This window comes from Protopterus annectens, chromosome 3.part1 (assembly GCF_019279795.1).
Source record: "Protopterus annectens isolate FY-2018-M chromosome 3.part1, PAN1.0, whole genome shotgun sequence".
Lineage (NCBI taxonomy): Eukaryota > Metazoa > Chordata > Ceratodontiformes > Protopteridae > Protopterus > Protopterus annectens.
This window is the reverse complement of record NC_056732.1, coordinates 490,497,295-490,502,533: the sequence shown is the minus strand read 5'-3', so window position 1 is coordinate 490,502,533 and position 5,239 is coordinate 490,497,295. Positions and strand designations below refer to the sequence as shown.

The 5,239-nt window shown below is 38.6% G+C and overlaps 1 protein-coding gene across 1 annotated transcript in view; it reads left to right on the top strand.

The window, feature by feature from the left end:
* The window catches only part of LOC122798187 (squalene monooxygenase-like), a 1,523,743-nt gene extending 1,523,033 nt beyond the window's left edge, over positions 1 to 710 (top strand). The window contains exon 11 of the mRNA XM_044066934.1: positions 1 to 710. This exon is cut by the window's left edge and continues 1,097 nt beyond it. The gene's annotated coding sequence lies outside the window, so the exon portion shown is untranslated.
* The last annotated feature ends 4,529 nt before the right edge of the window (positions 711 to 5,239 follow it).

The window sequence follows — 5,239 nt, the reverse complement described above, 5'->3', positions numbered from 1 at the left end:
TACATTTTGAAGAATGGTATATGCAAACAAGACAATAGCAAAGCATGTATTTACACATTATTATTTACAAATACCTGCAGGTGCCAAGGAGAAGATGGCCTTGGTAAAAGAGAATAAGGAAAAGATTTGAAAAATAAAATAAAATTGTGGTAGCTATACAAGGGCATATAGCACAAGAAGTATATAGCAGTGGAGTAATATGGGATGAGTAGGGGTATGATGCTGAACAGTATAGTACAAAATAGAGGTATAGGCAGCTAAAAGTAAAGCTACAGAAATCTGATACAGGATATAGAGCTGCTTAGTAGGATGAAAAGGATCTGAGATACTTGGTGGGGGGAGTGGAGAAGAAGTATATGAATGACATGGTGATGGAGTTGAGGTACAATAAGCAAGTGTTTTTAATATAAGATAAATAGGTAGGTATAGGGAAAGGTGGGGAGGTGGAAGGGTATATGTGAAATAGGTGCATGGTGTAAGAAAGAGGGCTAATATCTAGAGGTGAGAGGAGGGATAAGGGGGGTTGACTGAAAAATAAATCAATGATAGAGGAGTATAAAAACAAAAAAAAAGATTTCTTGTCTGGGAACAAAATGAAGTAGGAAAAATTGTGCGGACTGAATGATTAAGTAATGCCTTTCATACAACTACATGATCATCTATAATGTGAGATGTTTTTGTCACTGATTTGAATAAAATTATCACTGAAATGTTGTGAATTTCTGAATCATGACTGTTGCAGCAGTATAAATAAATCAATTAATCAATGAAAATAAATTAATAAATGATATTTGCTACATTCAAAGCACATATGCAAATGTTATGTAAATCAATATGCCAAAAGACTGTCATGTATAGCATGTAGTAGCAATATTTTGCTCTATAACAAATGGCATCAGAACAATATACCAAATGTAAAGTCACGGTTGTATTCTCCACCAAAACCAGAACCTGGTAACGTTCATAAACATATGATTGTGGTAAACCTCATGCATATGCACAGTTTAAAGTGCTAAACAAGCACCATATTCTCTACTTGTGCATGCCATTCTAGTGTGTAGGATGGAGGAATTTTTAGACCCATTGCAAAATCTGACACCCAAGAGCATGGTTTTATAAGCAAGATTCAAGCCTACATTTCTTTCATTTCTGCAGTAAGCTTCTAAAGAGAATGGATATTTTAGCAATGTATTCCTTTATCAAAAGTGACAAGGTTCAGTTAGGTATAACTGCATATTTGCAAGGCAGAAACTGTTAGCACACAGTATCTAATATAACACAGGGCTGAAATTTTGATTAACTATTGTACAGCTGTGTTACTATATAAGTGATTATGGTCTATATGTATGGGTTTCAGCTGAAAAGGCAGTTATGGGCCGCAAACAAGCAATGCAGTTACATAAAAACTTTTAGTATTGTTAGGCAGTTGTTCACATATTCTTTTTTAATGCGAATATTTAATGATCATTGTTCTCCATAACAACTACAACAATCGTAAAACCTTAGTTATCTGCCTAGGAATTTATGCCACCTCAAGCACCGCATTCCCAATTGAAGTATCTGCTTATTCCTTTAAGTTATGTAGTGTGGTAGCTTGTCTTATAACTAACAGGACTATATTCAAGAATGATCCTGCCCTATTTTCAAAACTTTTACTCGTAAGAAAAGAATTAGCTATAGGTAATTCAACAAAAGATCATTATTTCTAAAATTTTCCTCATGAAATGAGAAATTGATACCAGTTGTGAATGCCTGTAACTTGTATTTTAAACATTTGTACATCATTTTCACATCACCAGTTAATAATCTGTAGCTGGCACAGGAAAGGTTTAAAGCTTTTAAGCTGTCTCTGTATAGTGAGTGATATACCCTTGTGTTTAAATTACCTGTTTAACTGTTGTAGGCTACACACTCAAGTGTGATAGCCATGTTTATGCATTTAAATTGTTTTTTTTTTTTATTGTACCTGCTTTATTTTCTGGAAAAAAAATACTTGTTTTCCCGCCTTTCTTAGATAGTATAGTCCAGTTTTTAGGTTAGTGCTGAATTCAGGGCTGTGTTACAAGTTTCTGTGTTTGCCCATACCTTACTTGGATAGAAGGAAGTTTCTCTATTCACCTGTGAGAGAGGGGAGCTTTGAGCAGCATATCTGTCCCTGTAGGAGTGGTTTCAGCCCAGAAATTAGTAGTCTATCGGCCATTTTGGGCTAATTTCTGTCTCTTTTATTTCCCTGCTATGAAACCTGCATTTGCAAGGTTTGTGTGCTTGTATACAGCTCAGCAAGCTCCTGCCTGGTGCCCTACAGAGTTCTACAGCAGCAGAGAGACAAAAGGGAGACTTTGGAGTGATTAAGTATCATTTTTCTGCATTTTCTTGCTGCCTTTAGCTAATTCTGCCTAAAACGCCGATTTTTTAGATATTCTGTGATTTAAAAAGCTTGTTTCAGCTACATATTGTACTTATTTTACCTTCTGCACCTTAACAAAGTTGTTTTTGTGTTTAAATTACCTGTTTAACTGTTGTAGGCTACACACTTAAGTATGATAGCCATTTATGTGCATTTAAAATGTTTTTTTTTTTTATTGTATCTGCTTTATTTTCTGAAAAAAAAAACAAAAATATACTTGTTTTCCCACCTTTTTAAACTAGTATAGTTCAGTTTTCAGGTTAGTGCTGAATTCAGGGCTGTGTTACAAGTTTCTGTGTTTGCCCATACCTTACTTGGATAGAAGGAAGTTTTTCTATTCACCTGTGACAGAGGGGAGCTTTGAGCAGCCTATCTGTCCCTGGAGGATTGGTTTCAGCCCAGAAATTAATAGTTTATTGGCCATTTTGGACTAATTTCTATCTCTTTCATTTCCCAGCTATAAAACCAGCATTTGCAAGGTTTTTGTGCTTGTATACAGCTCAGCAAGCTCCTGCCTGGTGCCCTGCAGAGTTCTACAGCAGCAGAGAGACAAAAGAGACTTTGGAGTAATTAAGTATCGTTTTTCTGCATTTTCTTGTTGCCTTTAGCTAATTCCGCCTAAAATGCCACTTTTTACAGTTTCTGTGATTTAAAAAGCTTGTTTCAGCTACATATTGTACTTATTTTACTGCCTGCACTTTAGCAAAGACATTTTGTGATTAAATTACCTGTTTAACTGTTGTAGGCTACACACTCAAGTGTGATAGCCATTTCTGTGCATTTAAAGTGTTTTATTTTATTGTATCTGCTTTATTTTCTGAAAAAACAAAAAATATATACTTGTTTTCTCGCCTTTCTAAGCTAGTATATTCCAGTTTTCAGGTTAGTGCTGAATTCAGGTCTGTGTTACAAGTTTCTGTGTTTGCCCATACCTTACCTGGATAGAAAGACGTTTCTCTGTTCACCTGTGAGGGAGGGGAGCTTTGAGCAGCCTATCTGCCCCTGGAGGAGTGGTTTCATCCCAGAAATTAGTAGTTTATTGGCCATTTTGGGCTAATTTTTATCTCTTTCATTTCCCTGCTATAAAACCTGCATTAGTGTGGTTGTCTGCGCCGGGCAGCACCGGTTAGCTAGGGTATAACTATTCCCGGCTCCACAAAGTCTACTCTTCAATTTTTTCCCTTGGAACTAGACAAACTTTCAACTTAAGTCGTCAAACCATTCACTTCTCAGCCCGGCACTTGCTCAAAACTCATAGCAAGCACTAATAAACCTTAGCACTAGATCCCCCCTATACTGTAGAGAAGGACAAGGTTCTCTATTCGATCTTACCAGCCAGTCAGGAAAACAGCCCACTGTACCTATCCAGGCATGTCCAAAGGGCAGTTTCAGGTGTACTCTTCGGTCCAACTGGTGAATCTAGGCATTTTGAGGCAATGTTACAACTGCCTCATGTACATGGACAACCCTCTTCTCCTACCACCAATCACTAATATATGCAAGAGATGCAATTATACAGCCAAACTGGAGGCTAAGCTCTCTCAACTCAAGACTGGACCAGACAGTCAAGAGGAGAAGGGAATTACTTGCATCACACCACCAGTTTCACATAGACCTATGAAACCAGCACTGGCAAATAGCACACATAAATATGCAAAAACATACTCGGAGGCTCTAAATAAAAATCTGCAAAAGCAACAGAGACCTCCAAAGCAGACATCCAAGCAACCTCCACCCCCAACAAAAACCATGAAACACATACTTCACAAAACCAGTGTGCCATGCAATTACAGCCCTTAAGGCAAAATAACATACCCAACACACTAGTAATAGGTGACTCTATAGTCAGGCACACTGATGTCCCACTCACTAGGCTGAACAAGGAAAAGGTTACTGTTAGCTGCCTGTTGGGTGTCAGGATCCACCACATAACACAAACACTCAGGTCACTCCAGAACAAGTACAAATATGACTCTGTCATTGTCCATGTTGGCGTGAATGAACTTAGATGTACCTTCCTTGGACTACATGAAAAGAGACATGGAAGAGCTCTCTGATCACATAACCAAGGCCGGTATGACCCTGACCCTAAGTAGTATACTGCCCTCACCAAGAATGATACCACGGTATAAAGAAAAAATTATCAGTGTCAACAACTGGCTAAGCTTTTGGTGTCATTCAAAGGGGATCCAGTGTCTGTCAGCCTGGGATGACATGCTCGACAAGCCACGCTGCTTCACTAGAGATGGCTTGCACCTGTCACCCTTAGGCTTTCGAATACTAGCCAAGGCTCTTGCCACCACCATAGTGCCTTTTTTAGGCAAGGCTCAAAAGACAAACCCACTGCAGTAAATAGCACAAGTAACAAAAACTGAAGGTAATGCTACTCAATGCCAGAAGTCTAAACCTCAAAATGCACACACTCGAGACACTCCTCAGTATGGAGAAAATCGATATATGTGCAGTGACAGAAACCTGGTTTAAGCTCCAGACAGCACCCCAGTACTACCAGGCTACAACACATACCATACATTTCAGCCACAAAACCCGGACCGAAATACAAAAGGTGGGGGCGTATCCATATTCATCAAGGATACCCACACCTCCAGGTTAGTTGCACAGCACGATGCTTCAGAGATCATCCACATGCAACTAACAATGGGCAAAACTGCAATTCAAATTGTAACTTGCTACAGATCGCCCACCATGTCCCAGTACCCCCATTCTACATTTCTGTAAACACAGGGAAACATAAAGGTCCTACCAAACACCCTGATATTGGGTGATTTCAATTACCCATACATTAAGTGGGAGAACTACTCAAGTAAAAAC